The following is a 24,672-nucleotide window of genomic DNA, read 5'->3' as shown; positions in this document are numbered from 1 at the left end:
AATTCCATCCATGCTGTTGCAAAGAGTAGGAGCTCCTTCTTTCTTTATGCTGAGTAGGATTCCATTGTGTAAATGTATGATAGGGTTTTGATCCATTCATTTACTGATGGGCACCTAGGTTGCTTCCAGCACTTGGCTATTGTAAATTGTGCTGCTATGAACATTGGAGTGCATACCTTCTTTTGGATTGGTGTTTAAAGTTCTTAGGATATAATCCTAGCAGTGAAATTGCTGGGTCAAAAGTCAGTTCCATTTTTAGTTTTCTGAAGAAATTCCATATTGTTTTCCATAGTGGTTGCACCAGTCTGCATTCCCACCAACAGTGCACCAGGGTTCCCTTTTCTCCACACCCTATCCAACATTTGTTGTTTGTCAGACATGCTTTTGTTCTTATGTTAAACAACACCACAGTCTACCTGTCCTTATCAGCAGATACAAGACACTACATTTCAAATTGGTAAAGTAGACTGAATCCCTACATGTGGTAATTATAATTTTTTGCTTTGTCAACAGCAGAGTTCTGTAAAAAATCTAGCATTTAATCTCATGAATTAAAAGGTGTATGAATAGGCATCATTTCAAATATTGTAGGAAATCAGTAAGCAGCTGCTGTTGAATAAACACTATCTTTTGTCAAGCTCAACATACAAATTGTGAATAGTTTAATAATTAAAATATATTCTGCAACTGTAAGTTAAATCAAGCAACTATTAAAATGAGAAGTAATCAGTTGTGAGAAGAAGAGTTCCACTTATATTTTTTCTTCTTCCCAGTTGTAAACAGTGATTTAAGATTCATGTCAAAAAACTATGGTACATTTACACAATGGAATTCTATGCAGCAGAAAGAAAGAAGGAGCTACTACCCTTTGCAACAGCATGGATGGGACTGGAAAGCATTATGCTTAGTGAAATAAGCCAGGTGGTGAAAGACAAATACCATATGATCTCACCTTTAACAGGAACCTAAACAACAAAACACACAAGCAAGCAAAATATAATCAAAGACACTGAAATAGAGAACAGGGTGACAGGCACCTGAGGGGAGAGGGGAGAGAATTTCAGGGGAAAAGGGGAAGGATTCACAGGAACAAGTATAAAGGACACATGGACAACAACTAAGGGGGTGGAAGTGGGAGGGAGGTGGGGAGCACTGGGGGGGGTGCTGAGATAGGAGTAAAAGACAGAAAACTGTACTTGAACAATAATTAAATTTAAAAAATGCTTAAATATAAATAAATAAATAAATAAATAAATAAATAAATAAGGCTCATGTTACTTCTTCAGCTGTGGTCCAAGGAAGGGTTCTAGAAAGAGAAAGGGAGAGTGGAAGTGGGAAGCGGGCTGCTCACTCATCACAACATTGAGACACACACTCTGGCACACACACAAATGCACAATTCACAAAAAACGAACAAGACATAAAAATAAGCATTTTCAAATGACTATTGAAATTGATTTGAATGGCCTTTATTTATAATTTACAGGGGGGATAACCATTGTTTTTCTCTCTTTTTTTTTACTGCTCTCTTTTTTATTTTATTTTTTATTTTAATTTAATTTATTAGGGTGACACTGGTCAACTAAAGTGTTCAAGTTTCAGGTGCACAGTTTTATAACACATTATCTGTATAACTGTATTATATGTTCACCACCCCAAGTCAAGTCTCTGTCCACCACCATTTATTCCTACTTTACTTTCCTCCACCTCTCTGCACTCTCCCTCCCCACAGCAATCACCACACTGCTGTCTGTTCATTATTATTTTTGTTCTTTTTTTGCTCAGTCCTTCCATCCCCAAAACAGACATATAAATCAGTGGGACAGATAGAGAGCCCAGAAATAAGCCCAAATCTTTGTAGTCAATTAATATATGACAAAGGAAGAAAAAATATACAGTGACATTGGGAATATTGAACAGATATATGCAAAAACATGAAATGACCGCTTGGTTATACCATGTACAAGAATATACTCAAAATAGCTCAAAGACTTAAGTGCTAGACTCAAAACTATAAAAATCCTAGAAGAAAGCCCTGGTTGGTGTGGCTCAGTAGACTGAGCACCAGTCTGAGAACCAAAGGGTCTTCAGTTCAATTCCTAGTCAAGACACATGCCTGGGTTGCAGGCCAGGTCTCCAGTTGGGTGCAGGTGAGCAACATACACACATTGATATATTTCTCCCTCTCTCTTACCTTTCCCCTCTCTGATAATAAATAAATAAAATATTGTTTAAAAAAACTCCTAGAAGAAAACATAAGCAGCAAAATCTTGGACATTTGCCATAATAAATTTTATATATCTCCCTGGACAAGGGAAACAAAATAAAAAATAGGCAAATGGTACTACGTTAAACTAAAAAGTTTTTTAACAACACAGGGAACCATCAACCGAATTGAAAGATAACCCTCTGAATGGGAGAACACATTCACCAACACATCTGATAAGGGGTTAATATCCAAAATTTATAAAGAACTTATAAAACTCAACACCAAAAACCTCCAAACAATTCCATTAAAAAATGGGTAAATGACCCAAATAGACACTTCTCCAAAGAGGTCATACACATGGCAAAAGATGTTCAATGTCACTAATCATCGAAGAAATGCAAATTAAAACCACAATGAGATATCACCTCACAACTGTCAGAATGGCTATCATTAACAAATCAATAATCAAGTGTTGGTGAGGATAAGGAAACCCTTACTCACTGTTGGTGGGAATGCAGGCTGGTGCAGCCTCTGTGGAAAGCACTATAAAATACCTCAAAATTAAAAATGAAACTGCATTATCACCCAGCAATTCCACTTCCAAGACTTATCTGTAGAAACCCAAAACACTAATTTGAAAGAATATATGCATCCCTATGCTCATTGCAGCATTATTTACAATAGCCAAGATTTGGAAACAGCACAGGTGTCCATCAGTAGATGAGTGGATCCAACTGCCCATTGGTAGATAAGTGGATAAATGGCATGTAAATTATAAGTAGCTATTATCAAATAAAGGAAGCACTTTGGAAAACATTTGGACTGTTTCTTACATAAATGACCATATCTTACTACACAATTCAGTAATCACATTCCTAGGTATTTGAAATGAAAACTAATGTCCACACAAAACCTGCACATGAATGTTTGTAGAAGCTTTACTCATAATTGCCAAAACTTGGAAGCAACAAAGAGATCTTTCACTAGGTGACCAAGACAACCTTCCTGAAACCTGATGAGCACCATCCCCTTGAAAAGTAATCATTAAGAAAAGTAAAGATTAAATCAAAATGGTTTGAATATTACAACCCACCTTTTTTTTGCATCTCTTAAGTGTGAAAAATATGTTTTTTCTCTGTTTTATTTTAGGCAATTCCTATTTATTAGTTTGTTTGTTTTTTAAAGATTTTATTTGTTAATTTTTAGAGTGAAGAAGGGGTAAAGAAAGAGAGGGAGAAAAACATCAATGTGAGAGAGAAATATCTATTGGTTGCCTCTCATATGTGCCCCCACTGGGTACCAGGCATGTGTCCTGACCAATAATCAAATCAGTGACATTTTGATTTGCAGAACAAAGCCCAACCACCTGAGCCACATTGGTCAGGGCTAGGTTTTTCAGTTCTATAACCCACTTTAGCTTTGCTGAATGTTAGAAGAGATCTTGAACTTTGTACATAGGCTGCAGTTGGAAGTCAGTGGTACACAACTTCCTCAGGGGAAAAGAGCTTTGGCCATAGGATAACTCTTACCAAAGTTCTGATGAGTTATGTGTAAATGAATCAGAAACATATTATATTTACTTTGAAATACACAGGGGGTAAAAATTAAGGAGAAATGACTTGGCAAAGTGTTTTAAAAGCCTTTGCCAAACCCAAAATATTTTTTTAAATAGTCTGGATTTTCAGAATTTTAACTGCCATCATTTGTGCCTATCTCCAATTTTTATAATTTGACAATTTACTCCTGGAATCTGGTGGAACAAGATTGAAAATTCTGGGGGAAAATAGGTTACTACCTAATTGCCATTTATTGGGTACTATGTTTTCTATGATTAGCTTTCTAATATATTTATAATTTACACTGAGAGAAGAACATTTTTCTACTCCAACCTGAGTTCTCATGCTGCCTCCTCCAGTAACTAGCTGTTTGACCTTGAGTAAGCAACTTAATTTCTTTGTGCCTCAGGTCCCTTATCTTTAAAATGACCATGATTATATATTACCTACATATCATTTATATATATATATATATATATATATATATATATATATATATATACACACACATAAATATATATATATGAGCCTTGACTGGTACTGGGGATATAGTAAGTGCTCAATAATATTAATTACTATTAGATAAGACAACTGCTTTGGTTACCAAAGATGACCTATTCATAAGCAATTTCACTCCCCCAATCCCTAGTGGAATTGGAGGAATTAAACATCCAGGCTCCAGTTAAGATATCTGGCTTTAAGACCTCACCCAGTTTTTTGTTTTCTTTTTCTAAATTCTCCAGTTTCTTCTCTCCTCTATGTACTTTTTCTTTGAGGTTGCTCTCACACTTCCTCTACAGAGGACCTGTGGGCACCACTTCCATCATGGCAGTCAGGACCAGGTTCTTCCTCTGATCCTGCATCCATGCATTACGACACTGTGGTAACTCCATTCCTGTTTTCTTCTAGTTCTCTCTGGGGAAAAGTGGTGCCATCACAGTTTCTCCTCCAACTCTTGCGTATATACCCTCACTCCAACTATTAACATCTCCAGTAGAAGCAGCAATACCGGAAACAAAGGTGCAATCTCATCTTGTGGTAGTAGCTTTTCCCTGAGATGTTTTTCAAAGCTATCTTTTGTCATTTATGCATTTATTAATCTAATTTATACTGAGGATATAACAAATGATTTTATCTGTTAAAGGAACCACATTTTATGAAATACAGGCCAGTTAACTTATCCTTGCCTTTCATAAAGGTGCACGGTAGCTGAGCAAACAATGAATCCACAAATCAGAGTATCATGGAGCAGACTACCTTTAAAGGATGAATATGCCATGGTGCTGAGTGAGAGGACAGTGAATGCTGAGAGCTCTCTGCAGCCATAGGGAGTCCAGAAGGCTCATGGGAGAGATTAGACTTGAAAGCTGTATCTTCTAAAGTCATACCATTATTAAATAGATGGAAGAAAAGATTGAGGGCCTTCTGAGAACACAGAAGATGGAAGGAGGGAATTCACATAGAACAGTAATAAGATCAGCTGGTAGGAAAGAGTGCATGGGAAGAAAGTACGGACCAGTGTTTTTGAGGATGGTCTGTGTAGGTGGAATGCACAAAAAATAAATCATACTGGAAGTATACACAGTCCTAAATGAAGCCATTGGCTGGTGCTGGATGAATAAGAACACCAAGGTAAACTGGCAATGTGGAGAAGTATGCGGATTTGAACCTCTGGTTCTTTGAACCTCTGGATCAGGAGATCCAACAGCAGGTGATGCTGAATTCAAAGCCATCCTTTTTCCTATCCAACATGTCCTATAATGTTTGAATAGTCCTCTCATTCGGCTGCCTCATTGGTGGGGGCCTGAGTAAAGTACTGGCCATCTCCTCCTCCTTTTGCTCCTCTCCTCTCCTCCTGATCCTGTCCTCTCCCCCTTCTCTTCTCTCCTCATGTTTTCCTCCTTGTCCTCTTTATTCATCTCCCTCTTTTGGGCTCTGTTATTCTTTTTTTCATTCTTACTATCAACTTTATTTCTATAACAAATGGAACTATAACATATTTCAAAATATGTATCTGAGTTTATCTACCATCATGCATGTTCTATTCTTTTTAAGATTGCTACAAGCAATTGTGTCTCTTATCCCAAATCCAGATAGTGTTCAGTGCTGCAAAAAGAGGGCTAGAGAAAGGGACATATATATAACTTTGGTGATTTTGTAGCAAGCTTCCCACCAACCCTTCAACACATACGCGTGCACGCGCACACACACACACACACACAATTAATATTCATTATTCATTCCATGAATACCAGACATTTAATACATGAAATTCACTATGCTAGCACCAGAAATGCATGATAGAACAATATAAAATCATACAAATTTTATTCTAGAAGGGAGGGAGGACAGAAGCAAACATTATATATTTTGTGTTGTGATAGTAGATATTATGAACAAAACTAAAGCAAGAAAGTGTGTGGCTGGTCACCATCACATACTGCACCAGCACTACACAGGTGATCATCATCTAAAGGACAATTTTGTATCTCTCTTAATTCAGAGGCTTTCATCTCAGTCAGAAATAAGAGTGGAAAAGAGGATACATGAGTGATTCATATTCAACTTTTTTTCCTTTCCATGAATGATGAAACTCTAATCCACAATAGAAAATAAGTATTTCAGTTCTATTTGAACTCAAGAATATTATATAAATATAAATATAAATATAAATATGTATACACACATGTATATTGTATAAATCTTCCTAGTGGAACTAAAATGCTCAAAACCTTAATTTGAGTCCTCTAAGAGTCTGACCCTTGCCCTTGACTCTCCTGACATTTTTTACCCAGGGTCAAAAAATGGGTGGTGTTGTGTACAAATGAAATTCCAAGCAACTAGCCTATGATGCCATAGTTACCAAATGCATCATTTGCTCTGGATCCTAACTTCCTCCTGCTCCTTCATCCTAGACCTCAAATATAGAAAGTTGCAAAAATGATCCTGGACCCTTTCACTCTTTAAAATTTCCAAAGCCTGTGAAAATTAATCTTTATGTATTTATTTCTTATGGTTTTGAAAAGTTAGCTCATTAGAGTTGTATTTTTATGGATCTCCTCCCATCAGGACATTTCACAAACATGTCAGTAAATACAGTCATGGAGCCAGTGACAAAGGTGACTAAGATCAGTCAGATATTGTCAACACTTGTAGCAGAAAAAAAATCTACTTTTATTAAGATGTGACACATATAGATTGACTAATAAAAGTGTTTTTAATTTTTCTTTTTTATTGCATTTATTGTGGTGACTCTGGTTAACTAAATTAAAAGTTTCATGTGCACACTTCTACAACACATCATCTGTATGCTGTACTGTGTGTTCACCACCCCAAATCAAGTCTCCTTCTACCAGCATTTATCTCTCTCCTTTACCCTCTCCACAATCTCCCTTTTTCCCCTACCCCACAAGCAACAACCAGACTGTTGTTTCTGTCCATAAGTTTTTTCTCTTTTTAATTTTTCTTTTTTGCTTAATCTTATTCTGGTTAAATAAATCTAACTTCAAGAAATTCCAACAAAGAATTTTACAAATGTCCAAGAAAAATTATACTACTAATCAGAAGAATATGTTCTGTAAATTTTTCAGATGCATTCTTTGTGCATGCTGTTCCTTTGGCCTGGAATAGATTTCTCTTTGGTGAAATACTTATCACTTGCAATTCGTTTTATGATTTACCTTTGCTTCTCTGATAGCATGCCATATAGAATTCAGAGTACTTTTGTGTTCTGATAAAACATTGAGCTTTCCTCTATTCCTTATTTTTAAATCAGAAACATAAAAGTTCAAGCATACAGTTCAATAATACATTATTTCTGTATTGTATTGCATGTTTACCACCCCAAGTCAAGTCTCCTTTCATCACTATTTATCTCCTCTTTACATTCTTCTAACTCCCTCCACCACTCTTCCCACCGGTAATCACCATACTGTTGTCTGTGTCCATGATTCTTTCTTGCTTTTTTAAATCTTTGCTTAATCTCTTCACCTTTCTCACTCAGCCCCCAAACTCCTCCCCTCTGACAGCCGTCAGTCTGTTCTCTGTATTCATGAGTCTGTCTCTACTTTGTTAGTTTTTGTTCATTGGATTCCACACATAAGTGAAATCATGTGACATTTGTCTTTCTTTGACTGGCTTAGTTTACTTAGCATAATACTCTCTGGATCTATTCATGCTGTCACAAAAGGTAAGATTTTCCTTTTTTTTTTAATAAGTGAGTAGTATTTCATTGTATAAATGTACCACAGCTTTTTTTATCCACTCATCTGCTGATGGGCTCTTGGGCTACTTCCACATATTGGCTACTGTAAATAATGCTACAATGAACATAAGGATTCATATGTTCTTTTGAATTAGTGTTGTGTTTTTCTTTGGATATATTCCCAGAGGTGGAATTGCTGGGTCATAATTTTTTGAGGTAACTCCATACTGCTTTCCACAATGGCTGCACCAATCTGCATTCCCATCAACAGTGCACAAGGGGTTTTTATTAATCAATGTCACCCCAATACATTTGATAAAAATAAATGCAATTTATGAAAGTAATTAAACATGACTGAAAATTGGGGAGGAGAATAAGAACTCAAATCTGTCTTTCTTTTGTTTCTATTCTTCATGGATAGTTTGTCTCGAAGACTGTCAATTTCTTACTTATATGAAAAGAGATTCATTAGGAAGTAACCAATGCTTCCAGGCAGATTTGGAAGTTTTCAGATAAAAAATGTTGATCACCATATTTAGAATGAGATAGAGGTTGAGATATAATAAGAGAGGAGACCCACCCCTCAGAAAAAACTGGAATTATCTTCTGGAGGATGGGCTCCTTGTAGTACAGGCTTCCCCCACAAGATGCGTCTTCTAGGAACCCATCTGTACCACTGTACCATCTGCTATGGTTGTGAGAAGCTGCATTTGGGTCCAGTGAATTTTTCTGAAGGCTCTTTCAACCTGTTTTCCCATTTCATGGTGGGTAATACACCAGTGCACCTGCACACACTGCAGAGTAATTAGCAGTTTATAAACATAAAAAATTGGCATTCCCTATGCTCCCTATTCATGTGATCATACCCCAGGTGATGACTGTTTTTGCTTCCCCACACAAAAATAGTCCTTAAAGGGAAAAGTTCTGCTGATGTGAAAGAGATGAAACAAAAAATGGCAGAAGCGCTATACTTTGAGCACAAAATCGACAAGTTTAAAAAATGTTTTGAGGAGCAGAAAAAAGTCTTCACAGGCGCGTTGCATCAAATGGAGAGTACTTTGAAGGTGACCGAAGTTTAAACATGTAAGAATAAATACACAGTTTTTATAAATAAGTTCCATGTTTCTGTGCCCCACCTTATGAACTTTAGCTTAAGATCACATATTAACTTAGAAGCAATAAATCCAGTGTGGATTAGTTCATTAATCCACACATGCAACCAATCAACATTTAGTACATACCTACTCTGTTCAGGCATTGTACGAAGCAGAATGAAAAATTATTATAATCATTTAAAAATTATATAAACATATAACATAGAAGGGTAGAATTGTGTGTCATTAAAGAATTTAAGAATTTTGTCAAAGTGTGGAATATCTGAGATCACTAAACAGAGAGGAGACATCTAAAATGAGAACATAAATTTAATATCCAAAAGGTTTGCTCAAGATGAAAGACATTACTCTCTCAGGCTTCCAATAATTTTGTTTACTGGCAGGATTTATGGTAAGAATCTTGCAAGTCAGGTTTAAAACTTGCAGATAAAAAAATTGAAATTGTGACTTTTAATTTTCATTTATTGCCTTCTAAGATATTTGGCTAAAAGTGAACCACATTAGAAATTATTTAATTTTTCCTATTATTACTTTTTTCTCAATAATTTTATTTAGTTATTTTTCAAGTACAGTGTTTTGCCTGTTTCTCCCATCCCAGCCCCCCCACCTTGTGCTCCCCACCTCCCTCCCATTTCCACCCCCCCAGTTCTCATCCTTGTGTCCTTCATATTTGCTTCCCCAAATCCCTCCCCCTTTTCCCCCCTTAAATTCCCTTCCCTCTCCCCTCTGGTAACTGTCCCCTTGTTCTCTACAGTGTCTTTGTTTTCATTCTGCTTGCTTGTTTATTTTGTTGTTTAGCTTCCTGTTAAAGGTGAGATCATATGGTATTTGTCTTTCAACACCTGGCCTATTTCACTGAGCATAATGCTTTCCAGTTCCATCCATGTTGTTGCACAGGGTAGCAGCTCCTTCTTTCTTTCTGCTGCATAGAATTCCATTGTGTATATGTAGCATCATTTTTTGATCCATTCATTTACTGATGGGCACCTAGGTTGCTTCCAACTCTTGGCTATTGTAATTGTGCTGCTATGAACATTGTGGTGCATAGGTTCTTTGATATTGTTGTTTTAGGATGCTTAGGATATAATCCTAGCAGTGAAATTGCTGGGTCAAAAGGCAGGTCAATTTTTATTTTTCTGAGAAAATTCCATACTGTTTTCCGTAATGGCTTTACCAGTCTGCAGTCCCACCAACAGTGAACTAAGGACCCCTTTTCCCCACTTTTTAATTTAGAAGGTTAAACTATGGAGTCTTACCAAGATAGAATTACTCAGATGTGTGACACTGGAGAAGTTAACTTGTTGATTGAGTACCCATTATATTTAAATTGTAATTCCTGTTCTACCCTAACTTTGTGTAATTACTTATTATATAACTTGAAAGTTTCAAAATTAACTGACACAGTTCATAAAAACTAATTATAAGACCATACTCATGTCTTTTGATAAAACAGGAACATAAATATTATCACAAAATTATCTGGATTTATAAGTTTCTGAAAATATATCTTTTCTCTGGCTTTTTTTTCACTCAGAATAATTATTTTAAGACCCATTCTTGTTGTGTGTATCATGCATAACACCTGATCCATTTACATAAATATCTAGTAAAATACACGGAAGAGACCAATCAGAGGTTGCCTGGGAGTAAGGAGAGGGCCAGGGAAGCTGCTACAAAAGAGCATGGGACACTTGGGGAGTGATAAAGACACTGTCTTGATTGCTGATGGTCTCATAGGTATATACATACATATTCTAACACCTATCCCATTGTATAATTTAAAAGCATTTATTATATGGTAGTTATAGCTCAAGAAAACTGTTAGAATATTTTTTATAACTTAGGAAAATAAACTTTATATATTCTTGTTAATAGCAATTACTCTAATACTTCTTAAAAAAATTAAATTTTTCTGTTGTGTTAAAATTTTTTTCTTTTTTTTCTTTTCGAAATACCAATTTGAAACCATTAAATTTATTGGTAGCTATCATATATTCAGAAATTTTGCCTCCCAAAGAATATAAGAACACAAAAAAGATTCCAAGCTTTCGTTACATTATACACGAGAAAGTACAGATTCAGGTGACAAAAACCTCTGCCAAATTTATGGCTCATTTCTAGGAATAACCGGAAAATACTGTCATATGCTCTCCACAAAAGCATAATAACCCTCTAAATCTGAAATTTATCATTATATGGTTAAGTTCTAGTCCTTGCATTATTTGGGTTCACCTGACTCAGTCCTTTTAATGAAAGCGTTGTTGAAATCCAAACTGGGAGAGACCATGGGTAACTTTAAATAAACATTACAATGTCTGAGAATATCAACTAAATGTCAGTTTTCTCGCTGACCCTATAAACTTAATAAATAGCTTACTTAATCAATAAATAGCTTATAATGCCCTAATTCCAAATAAATAATGTGTTTTGCTGTGCATTGGTATTAACATTAAAATATATTTATATATAATTCATAATACATTAATATATTTATTTAAACTATATTTAAACCTGTATAATTTTGTTTACTAATATCAACCCAATAAATTCAATTAAAAGGGAAAAAACAAAAATAAATAAAATAAAATATATTTGAATTTATATATAAATATATTTTAAATAGGAATACCAGTATACCAACAATGTATTATAATAATACTACTATATGTTATTTAAAAAGTGGTTGTATCTTAACACATGCAGTTTTGGCCAGTAAAAGGTTTTTTTTTTTAATTTTTTTGCTGTGAAATATCCCTTGTGCCCTGGATGCAGCCTGTGTCTCACCCGACCCTGGTTCATTTGCACATCAGGCTACTTGCTGTTTTACAAATGCACTACAGATTTCAACAGTTCTGTCAAAGTACAGCTGAAAATACCATTTTTCAAGAACCAGATTTAAATGTTGAATGAAATAATTTAAGTAAAAACAAAACAAAGTGTTCAGTGTCTTTATATAATGTGTACAGTAAATGGTAGTTAAGTGATATTTTAATATTGCCTCTCAGTTTTTGAATAGCAAAAGAATTGTCATAATATATTTGGTGGGCATTTTAATTACTTTTAGTGTTTTTAGCTACCATGTCACACACCATCCTTGTAAAGTGCAGGGACAAACTGCATCTCATTCACCTGCATCCTCAACAGATAACTGCATTATGATTGTTTTCTGGCACTTAATGAATATTTGCTGGATTGAATTGACTTAAAATGTATATGTGTTTGGAAATATTCAGTGACCTCTTTATCTTGGTGGAGTGTAAAACATCATATCATTCCCTCTAGCTTTTCTCTTTTGTCAGAAACAGGTAACTGACTGAAGAACGAGAGTATGAGGTCAAGATGCATTTGCACAAGGAAGAGCTTGCACTCTCTGTAGTCTGACTCCATTAGTTCTGCACTTTCCCAGGTCAGAGGTGGAAGTTAATTTGCTAATTGATCACATTTTAGACAGTGGCTTAGGTACACTTCAATGTAATGCCAAGTTTCAATTTAAGCTCATGGATAATAAAATTAGACTTTGGATTTCAAAAAGCTCAGCAAGACTGTAAGATATTAAATCAGTACAGGATTATTTGGGAGAAGAGCAGGTAAACTTTGTTTTGAGGATTTTCTGAATATCTGCATTTCTCTAGTTTTTCTTAAGGAAGTGAGTATAACATGAATATTTCTTTTAAAATTAATTTTAATGATTTTATTGTTCAATTACTGTTGTCCCACATTTTTCAATTTTTTTCTTGTTTTTCAGTTGTTGTTCAAGTACAGCTGTCTCAATTCCCCCCACCACCACAGCCATCCCCACCTCCCACCCTCAATCCTACCCACCTTTGGCTTTGTCCATGTGTCCTTTATACATATTTCTTGGGTTGTCAAGCCACATTTTTCAATTTTGGGTTATTTTGCAATATTCCATCATTTCTTAAATATTTATCAATATCTATTTATCTATTTCTTTTTTTCTAAAACTCAGTCTCAATCCTCACTAAATTTGCTACCCAGTGGAGGAAGCAGACCAAAAGATCACTAGACCATTAATAAAATAGTAATAAATTGTGCTATGAGGAGGCAAATGAAAACATAAGAGATAGAAAGAAAATAGAAGTAACTTCAGAGACAATAATTAAGGAACATCTCTTTACAGAGGTTCTATTTCAGTTGATTTCTGAATATCGAAAGGTAAATCTGGTAAAGTGAACTGCAGGCAGTAGTGAAGAATAGATCCAGAACTGAATGGAAAGCCCCAAAACAACTTTTTTGGCTGTTGTTAGTTAAGGGCATGCTGTGAGAGAGATGGTCTACCCATAAAATCACTAGCTTTTCTTTAAGAACAAAGAACATGTGGAATACCCAACACTTCTTGAGAGATTTCTGTCCATCAGGTACTATTTGCAGTCCTCTGTGTACAGCTTTCTCAATCATCCCCAAATCCTATGTGGCAGAGGTGAGGAAACTTTAATAGATTCAAACAAGTCTTTTGTCTCCACTATGTTATATTCTGCCTCTTCTGTGTTCTAGAACTTTTAGGATGCTGGTATAGAAATATAACTAAGCTTGCATGGATAGTAATGGAATGAGATAGATCAGGATATTTTGGGATGGACAAAAAAATTCCACAAAGATTTCTCTCTCTTATAATCTCTCCTTTTCTCATCTTCCTCCAGGACTGAGGATAAAAATAATTACGATGTCAGTGTTAGTTCATTAGTCCAGTGAGTATAAATCTGAAGAAAGATATAAAGACAGGATACCAATTAAAAGAGGAAAATATGTGTGTACACAGAAACTGTTAATAAGCATATTAGTTGCTGGTGTCCAGAAGTTTCTCTAGCAATGGTGACTTGAGGCAAAAATGCAATCAACTTTAGGGTTTCAAGTTTAATTGTATACGTGTGATTTCACAGATTTCTTCTAATTGACAACATGGTCACAAGATGGCTAGAGTGCGGAAATGGAACTTTGTTCAATGGAAGAATTACAAGGACAAGTTAGGAACCCAGCCATCAGAGACCTTAGGGCAAAAGGGGAAATACAGGAGAAGAGATGAGGTCAAGGACTACAGAATTGAAATACCAAGATCGTAGACTGAACAGATATATTAAGTTAGCTAACCCATTATTAATCTAAGTTCACTTATTGTCTTGCTTAGGTAGAAGGCTTTATGCCTTCAGGGTTAAGTGGGTGTTTTAACGGGCCTCATCAGAGAGTCATGACACTTAGAGACTGAAAGAGTAGGTGACATTACAGAGTAATAAAATAGAGCCCATCTAACCCACAAATATATTTAGACACTCACTGCATGGCAAGTAATGCACTGCTCCCTTTGAGGCTATCTTTTCAGACATGTCAGTGGAGAGACAAACGCATGCTTTGGACACTCCTTGACTGTTCTTCCTCAATCTGGGATCTGGGTACACACAAGTAGGAAGAAAACACCAGACACAGTAGAGACTTTAATTAGGAGATTCACCTTAAATAGATCTCTCTCTCTCCATACACACACACACACACACACAAATGTATTAAATGTATTGCAATTTTTCTGTTCAATACTCTTTACTTCAACTATTTCATTATTCTGTTAGAACATTAAGCATGCTTGGGTAAAAACTAAAATTTGTATAATGTTAATAAAATATGCCAATGTTCACCATTTTTTCACTTCTAATACTGACTTGAGAGTTAAAAAAAAGGATTTTTGTTGCTATCATAATTAAAAGAAGAATTAAGGAAATTAAAAAAACAAAATAAGGCTACCATTGTATACAACATGTATTCTCCCAATTATGCATTTCTGAATGGATCTAGGCCAAAATTTTGAGCAAGTACAACAATAAAAGAAATGAGCAGCATGACAGCATAAAGATGCCAGGGCAAGCATGTCACAATGACTCATAATATCTTTCTGTTAACTCATCCTAAGTCACTTTTTAGTGGTCTACAAGCCCTTTTCCTCCAACTTGTCCTGACATTCAGGGGCGGCAAAAGTAGATTTATAGTTGTGAATACACAAAACACAGAGTTTATTCTCATGTTATTTTTCCTATCAACAACTGAAAACCAACTGTCCACTCCTATAGGTGTTGGAACCTATGTGGAAAGGGGGATGAGCATTAAAAAAAATTACTTTTTTGCCAATTCTCATGAAGAAAGAATGGCAGACCCACTGGAAATACTTCCCTGATTCTCTTCTGTATCCACAACACTGAAGAAGATATTTTTTGTGTTGCTGTGAACCCAGACTGAAGAAAGCTCCACAGAAATGTCCCCAAGGCAGTTGTATGTGCATAAAGTCAAGCATGAGGAGAACCAAGATAACAGAAGTGCAAGTGAAAGATATACTGACCTCCTCCCAAAACAAAACTAGAATTACAACTAAATTATAGAAAATTCATCCAGAATAACAGAACACTAGCAGAAGAGAAGCCTTATAATCAAGGACTTACAGAAGAAACCACTTCATCAAAATGAGACTGGTAGGGAATGTGGAGTAGGCACAAGAGGGCTGGCCAGGATCACACAGGAGGCAGCTGAAATCCTGAATGAATACTTAATGGCAGAGGAGTTCCCCATCAGAAGAGCAGGTTCTAAACCCCAGGCTGGTCTCCCCAGCTTACAGCACCAGAACTGGAAAAGGAACCTAATATAGCTGTGAAAAGCAGTGGGATTTCTGTCCGTCAGGAACAGATGGCTATAGGGGCAGATAGCCTCTTAAAAGGCCAACATACAAAATTTGGTTTGCAGCCTCTTACCCTGGGCTCCAGCAAGGGAGGGCAGAGTGAATTAAAGACACATGAGGAGAGTCTAGGGCTGTTTGCTCTGGGGAGAGAACTGAAGGAACAGCCACGAGAATCCCTGTGCTGAGTCATTCCCCATACCACGGAGACCATCTTTCTGAGGCAGAGCACACTCCACCAAGTGCCATCTGCCTGAGAGGAAGCAATAGCTATGCCCCCAACAGTAACTACTGTGTCCCACCCTGCTGCTGAGGGGTACAGATGGAAGACTTTTATTTAAACATAACAGAAAGAACAAAAGGAAAGGTACAAATCTGGGAGCTCTGAGATTTTAGTTGACCCTATCCCTGGGCAAAATGCTGATAAAAGACAGCCTTTATGCACAGCCTGGTTCTCTCTGCACACACCAAGGCCCAGTAGAAGGAACCACAAGCTGTGGATCACTGATAGCTCCAAACAAGTTGACCAGATTAAGTCATATGCAATGTTTGACATAGGAATGGACCAAAGTGTTTGCAGATCTATCTACATAGAAACAAATACAAAGACACAGCCAAATTGAAAAACAAAGTAACAGACTCCAAATGAAAGAACAAAAGAATTCTCCAGAAGAGGAACTACATGAAATAGAGGCAAGCAATTTATCAGATAGAGAATTTAGAGTAATGATCATCAGGATACTCAACAGCATTAAAATGATGTAGAAACCATAAAAAGGACCACTCAGAAATAAAGAATGCAATATCTGAAATAAATAAAATACTGGAAGTAGTAAACAGTTGTTAAATGCAGCAGAGGATTGAATCAGTGATTTGGAAGACAAGACAGAAAAAAACACCCAAGTAGAGGAGCAAAAATTAAAAAAATATATATATATAACAGTAAGGAGAGCTTAAGAAACATTGGGACTATATGAAGCATAACAAAATTCACATAATGCTAATACCAGAAGGAGAAGAAAGTAAAGCAAGGTTTTGACAACCTGTTTGAAGAAATAATGACTGAAAACTTCCTTAATCAGGTAAAGGAAAAAGACATAAGTCCAGGAAGCTCAGAGAGTCCTAAACAAGTTGGTCCCAAGGAGGCCTACAACAAGACACATCATAATTATAATGGCACATTTAAAACAAGGAGAGAATCCGAAAAATCACAAAAGAAAGTCAGGTAGCTACTTACAAGGAAGTTCTAATCAGACTGTCGTCCAATTTTTCAACAGAACCATTGCAGGCCAGAAAAGAGTGGCATGAAATAGTCAAAGTAATGAAAAGCAAGGATCTACAACCAAGGTTACTTTACCCAGCATGGCTATCATTTAAAATCAGAGAAGAAATAATGAAGTTCCCAGACAAGACAAAGCTAAAGGAATTTGTTAACACCAAACCAGTACTGCAGCAAATGTTAAGGGCTTGATAAAAGAAGAAAAAAGGAGAAGAAGAAGGAGGAGAAGAGAAATAAAAAAGCAGAGGAAAATAGTTTAACAATAAAATAACACTAAATACTAATCTATCGATAATCACCTTGAATGTAAATGACCTAAATATGCCAACCAAAAGACATAAGGTAGCTAAATGGATAAGAAAACAAGACCCATATATATGACTAAAGACTGAAAGTAAAAGTATGAAAAAGACTAAGCAAAGATTTAAGTAAAAGCATGAAAAAAGATATTTCATGTTAGTGGAAAGGAAAATAAAAGCTGGAGTAGCAATATTTCTATCCAACAGTACAGACTTTAACAAGGCTATAGTAAGAGACAAAGAAGGACACTACATAATGATAAAGGGAACAATCCAAGAAAAGTATATAACCCAGGTAAACATTTATGCACCCCATGTAAGACCACTAAAATATGTAAAGCAAATCTTGAAGATCATAAAGGGAGACAGCAATAGAAATACAGTCATACTTGGCCCACTGATATCATTGGATGAATTTTCCAGACAGAAAATCAACAAGGAGAAAGTGGTCTTAAATCGCACATTAGGTCAAATGGATTTAATGGACACATTCAGAGCATTTCACCCCAAAGCACCACTATATACATACTTTTCAAGTGCACATGGAACATTTCCTCAGACCACATGTTAGGGCATAAAACAAGTCTCAATAAATTTAAAAACATTGAAATCATATCAAGCATCTCTGACAACAATGCAATGAAACTGGAAATCAATCACAAGAACACTGAAAAACACACAAAGACATGGAAGGTAAATGCCATGTTATTAAACAATGAATGGGTCAACAATGAGATCAAAGAAAAATCATAAGATATCTTGAAACAAATGAAAATGAGGACACAAAATTCAAAATCTATGGGACACTGGGAAAGCAATCCTAAGAGGGAAATTGGTAACATTACAGGCCTGTCTTAAAACAAACAAACAAAGTTCAAATAAACCATCTAACTTTACCCTTAAAGGAACCTAAAAAATAACAGCACTCAAAGCCCAAAGTCAATAGAAAGAAGGAAACGATAAAGATCAGAGTAGAAATAAATGGAGTCTTAAAAAAGTGATACAAAAGATCAATCAATGCAAGAGCTGCTTCTTTATAAAGATAAACAAAATTGACAAACCTTTAACCAGATTCATCAAGAAAAACAGAGAAAATAAATAAAATCAGAGGTGAAAGAGGAAGAATAACTGACACCAAAGAAATACAAAAGATTGTAAGAAAATATGAACAACTATATGCCAACAAACTGGACAACCTAGACAAAATGATAAATTATTAGAAAAGTTCAATCTTCCAAAACTAAGAATCAGAATCTGCACAGACAGATTACACCTAGTGAAACTGAAGAAGTAATAAAAATACTCCCAACCAACAAAAGCCCTAGACCAGATGGCTTCACAAGTGAATTTTACCAAACACTTAAAGAACTAACACCTCCCCTTTTCAAGTACTTCATAGAATTTAAAAGGAAGGATAGGCTTCAAACTCATTTTATGAGGCCAGCATTATCCTAACTCAAAAACCAGATAAAGACACTACAAAACAAGGAAATTATAGGCCAATATGCCTGATGAACATAGATGCCAAAACCCTCAATGAAATATTAACAAACAGAATACAGCAATGCATCAAACAGACCACATACCATGATCATGTGGGATTTATTCTGGGACTGCAAGGTTGATACAATATTTGCAAATCATTAATTGTGATTCATCACATAAACAAAATGAAGAATAAAAACCATGTGATCATGTCAATAGATGCAGAAAATGTATTTGATAAAATCCAGCCCCCAGTTATAATAAAAATTCTCAGCAAGGTGGGAATACCTAACCATAATAACAGCCATATATGACAAACACATGGTCATTATTGTACTCAGTGGGCAAAACCACAAGCATTCCCCTTAAGATCAAGAACAACACAGGGATGTCCGCTTTCACCTCTCTTATTCAACATAGCTTTGGAAGTCCTAGCCACAGCAATCACACAGAAAGAAGAAATAAAAGGCATCCAAATTGAAAAGGAAGAAGGAAAACTGTCTCTATTTGCAGATGATATGATATTATACATAGAGAACCCCAAATACTCCACCAAGAAACTACTGGAGCTGATAAATGAATCCAGCAAAGTAACAGGATAAAAAATTAAAATCAGAAATCAGCTGCATTTTTATATGCCAATAATGAACTAATAAGGGGGAAATTAAGAAAATAATCCCATTGCTTTTAAAGCAATTCACAACTGCTTTAAAAAGAATAAAATACCTAAAAGTAAACCTAAACAAGGATGTAAAAGAACTGTACTGGAAAAATTATAAGTCACTGAAGAAAAAAATTCAAGAAGATACAAATAAGTGGATGTAGTAGACCGCTCTGCCTGATTTTAGGAATTGTATCTCTACCCCTTATGGCTAAGGGTGAGAGACAACCTTTGGAATGCCAGCCACAGGAGACAAAGCCTGTCTCTGGTAGCAAATGCTGCTTCAGTTCCTCTCCCTGCACCCAGAGCTTGGTTGGAAGTCAATGAAGGGTAAGACCCCTCACAGTGGGGGGCAACCTAAGCCAGACTCGATCACCTGGGAGGCCTTCATAGAAGAACTCAGGGGGCTCCAACAGAGAGCAATGGACTCTCGCCCCCCAGCTTTGTCAAAGTCTGAATCCCCATGTTCTGTGGGAGAAGTGCTTCCGAGCTCTAATCCCCTTAAGCCTGAATACCTGATGGGGAGGGGTACAGCTCCTTGCCTGGCCATAGTGTGCCCTGCGGAAAAATCTGGCACCACAAAGACTTGCTGATAAACCTGTGAAATCTGCTTTGCTAAGAGTGCTTTCATTCATATGATAAGGGTCCGAGAGGAAATGAGTATGTCTCCCAAAGTTTCTGCAACTCTCTTCCTGACAGACACTCACTCAGACCTCTTTGAAATGTTATGTACTGTTTGATCCTTGCCGCCCTGTATTCCTGTGTATTACAACCCAATAAAAGGCTATGGAGAAAGGCGCACGAGGCCTCTTTCTCCCCAGAGAAACTGTCCACAGCCCATGCCTCCACCCCGAAACAGATCCAGCATGTCTCTGCCATATTTATTCACTCACGTGTGTCCGTGGCACCAGGGGGACCTCTCGAAAGTGGTCGCCCCCATAAGTGGAAGCACATACTATGTTCATGGATAGAAAGAATTAACATCATTAAAATGTGCATGCTACCCAAAGCAATCTATAGATTCAATGCAATTCTTGTGAAGATTTTAATGTTGTATTTCACAAAGCTAGAACAATATATTGAAAATTGTTATGGAACCACAAAAGGCCCTGCATAGCAACAGTGAACCTGAGAAAGGCCAAAGTTAAAGGAATCATGCTACCTAATATCAAATTAGACAAATCAAAACAGCATGGTACTGGAATTAAAAAAAAAACAGACACATAGATCAATGGAACAGAATAGAGAGCCCAGAAATAAACTCACATCTTTACTGTCAATTAATATTCAGCAAAGGAAGCAAGTATGTACAATGGCATAAAAAATGTACTAAATAAATGGTGTTGGGGAAATTGTACAGATACGTGCAGAAAAATGAACGTCCTTACACCATATACAAGAACTAAAAAATGGATTAAAGACTTAAATGTTAGACACAAAACCATAAAAATGGTAGGAGAAAACATAGCCAAATCTTGGACATTGCTTATAGCAATATTTTATCAGTTATATTCCTCCAGTAAGGGAAACCAAAGAAAAAATAAACAAATGGGACTACATCACTCTAAAAAATTTTCCACAGTAAAGAAAATTATCAATAAAATAAAAAGACAACCTACAGAATGGGAGAACGTATTCACAGATATACCTGATACAAATTCTGGGTTAATATCCAGAACTTATAAAGAACTTACAAAACTCAACCACACACACAAAAAAAACCAATTGAAAAATGAGCAAAAGACCTGAATGCATGAATGGACACTTCTCAAGGGAGGATATACTGATGGCCAATGGACATGTGAGGGGATTCTCAGTGTCACTGATCATCAGAGAAGTCCAGAGTGGGACTAAAATGAGATGTCATCCCACACCTGTCAGAATGGCTATCATCAATAAGTCAACAAACAAGTGGTGGCAAGGATGTGGAGGAAGGGGAACCCCTTTGCACTGTTGGTGGGAATGCAGACTGGTGCAGCCACTGTGGAAAGCAGTATGAAAATAATTCAAAAAGTTAAAAATGGATCTGCCTTTTGACTCAGCAATCCCACTTCTGGAAATATATCCACAGGAACCCAAAACACTAATTTGAAAGAGTCTAAGCACTCCTATGTTCATTGCAGCATTATTTACAATCACAAAGATATGGAAGCAGCCCAAGTGATCATCAGTAAATGAATGGGTAGAACAACTATGGGACATTTACACAATGAAATACTACTTGGCTGTAAAAAAGAAGCAAGTTTTACCCTTTGAGACAGTATGGGTGGACCTGGAGAATATTATGTGCTAAGTGAAATAAGCCAGTCAGAGAAGACAACTACCATATGATTTCATTCATATGTGGAATCAAATGAACAAACTGAACTAAAAATTGAAATTGAGACAGATGCATAGATAGAGTAGAATGACAGTTAAGGGGGTAGCAGGTGGAGGTATTGAGCACAAAGGAAAAAGGACTTATGGACAACAGTGTATCGATAATGGGGAGGTGGGTATAAGGGGACTAAATGGTAATGGGGAAAAGTACAATAAAAAATAAGTCAAGTATGAGGACAAGAGTATTTTCTGTAGTGCATGGAAAATCTCACATACTCCTCAGAAACAGGATGCCAGCACAATGATACCAAGTGAGAAAGGGAAAATGGGATAATGGAAACAGTACTGCACTCATGCATGAGCAAGGCCTCAGCATCAGGTTTAACCTTAGAAACAGAGCAAATCGTTTAGGCACTGGAACACTTTTATAATCGCTGTTTCAATAAAGTAAATGGCTCCTGAAAGAACATAAAGAGCTAATGGAACTTTAGACATCAGAAACTGTCTAGTTTTTTATTCACTGTAGTGAAGAGAGTGTGAAAGATGGAGCCATATACTATTTACTCACATGGAGCCATGTGAGCTCATAGGACTATCTGCAGTGGAACCTGAGGGGGAGTCCCTTGCTCTTTAATTCCTCTGAAGAATTAATGGACTGATTCTGAAAGCAGAGGTGTATTAAATGTGGGTCAAAGAGAGTTTAAACTATTTCCCCTCAAGTTTTCTCTAAGCGAGAAGCTGGTTTTCTACCTTTTGAAAAATTACTGTGTATAAGCAAGCACCAAGACCTCTGCTCAAGAAGCAGCCAAAGTACTGGCCGTAGTTAGTGGAAATGTTTATGTGTTCTGGGAAGCAAAGCTAGTGGGTGAAAAAAGGCAACTTTTGAAGAAAATATTTTAAAGAAACAGATCTGAGGAATGTGGTAAAATTGAAACTTTTAATCCAGAGAAGATAATAATGACTAAATGGAAATAATCTCCATACCCTCATATTTTGTTTTCAAACATTGCAAATTATTTTATGGTCTAGAATTGCTGACATCGCAGTGTTTAACAGTGCTTGATTGACAGTTGTTTATTTGAGTTACTTCTTCTCTTAACCTGAGGCTCACTAATGGCAACAAAAGAATTAGTTGGGGAAATTGAAGATAACTATTTCAGGTGAGAACATGCCAGCTAACATGAGGCCCCTTTGGCTTCCAGGAGAAGAAGAATCGCATTGTAAGATGAGGAACAGAACTATAGATAGGCATGCCTAGTTTCTAAACTTAGCACCTGAGCTCCACTCATAAAGATCTCTTTCAGGTACTGCCATGATCTTGCTAAGAAACAGGTTGGCATACATATTAAGGGAAAATATCGATGTAGATATTTTTCCATTTATAGTCCATGGTGCCAAGTATCATGTTGTTTCCCGTTTGGCAGGTTCAGGTGGGAAAAGCAGATACTACAAATTAGAACTGGAAAGCTAGCCTTTCTATTTACTTCTACTGAGAGAGGTGCTCAGTATTTTTCTAGTTTGGTAGGCTTCTTCTTTCCTCCATTGGGTACAAGCTCTTGGTTACATTTTTTAAATCAGGAATTTCAATTTTTCATTAGAGTCTTCTTAATCATCCATGGAAACCTCTTGGGGTTTTATTTTCTTGTTTGTCCATGTGAAAACCTTAAATGGAAGTGTAGTGAGATGATGTTTTATAATGTGAAATCATAACAAAAACTATCTTGCATTTTTTTTCCTTTCATTGTGTCTCAAATCAGTTGCTCTACAAAATATTTGTTTGAATTATCCTTCCATATAAAATGTAGTTCCTCTAAGGCGAACCTCAAATTCAGTTCTTTAAGTAACTGAACATTCCATAACCAGAAGAAAGTCTGTATTTAATGATGGGACCAATAAAAAGTGTTCTAGAGAAAATGTTAGCCTATTTGGCAGAACAAGAGTTACCATTAGTTTTTTGCTTGTTTGTTTTGTTATCAAATGTTACCTTGCATATTTTTCTCTTATATTTAATGTCCCCCAACTCTCAGCCTACCCTTTGTTTAACTCCAGATATTCAATTAGTCTTTTGGAATAACAATATAGCAGTTAGCCAAAAATCTAAAGTCACCTAACTTTTATTATACTATACTTAAATTACCTATCATTTTTATATTTATATCAGAATCTAGTTAGTTTTGTTATGTAGATTTGTGGATTGAGAAACTATTACAATTCATTCAAAGAGGTATTCAAGACAACACTAAATGCTAAATGCTAAAAATTTTTCACTGTACATAAATGTAAATGTACTTTATTATCATATGAAATATTATATACTGAATTTTTTCCTCAATGCTTTATCCACATAGGCTCAAATTTACCAGAACATATATTCTTTTAACTTGTGGAAGGAAATCTGCTCAATAAGACTATTAGAAATTTTATGTGATCTCTAAAAGAAAAAATGTTAAATAACAAAATTACCTACCAATATTTATTTTTTATTTTATTGATTTATTTTTACATTTATTTATTTATTTATTTATTTATTTATTTATTTATTTATTTATTATTGTTCAAGTACAGTTGTCTGCATTTTCCTTCCACCAGTCCCCCCTTCCCAGTCATCCCCACCTTCTGCCCCTGACCACCATCCCTCCTTGGTTTTGTCCATGTGTCCTTTATAGTTGTTCCTGAAAACCCTTCTCCCTTTTCTCCCACTATCCCCACTCACCTCGCATCTGGTTACTGTAAGTTTGTTCTTAATTTCAGTGTTTCTGGTTATATTATGTATTTATTTTTAGAAAGATTGGAAGGAAGGGAGAAAGAGACAGAAGCACTGATGTGAGAGAGAAACATCAATGGGTTGCCCCTCAAACACGCCAAGACCAGGGAC

This window comes from Artibeus jamaicensis, unplaced genomic scaffold (genome assembly GCF_021234435.1).
Source record: "Artibeus jamaicensis isolate MK-2021 breed Jamaican fruit bat unplaced genomic scaffold, CSHL_Jam_final scaffold_916, whole genome shotgun sequence".
NCBI classification, from domain to species: Eukaryota; Metazoa; Chordata; class Mammalia; order Chiroptera; family Phyllostomidae; genus Artibeus; species Artibeus jamaicensis.
The sequence above is the reverse complement of the archived record's forward strand: the minus strand, read 5'-3'. Positions refer to the sequence as shown.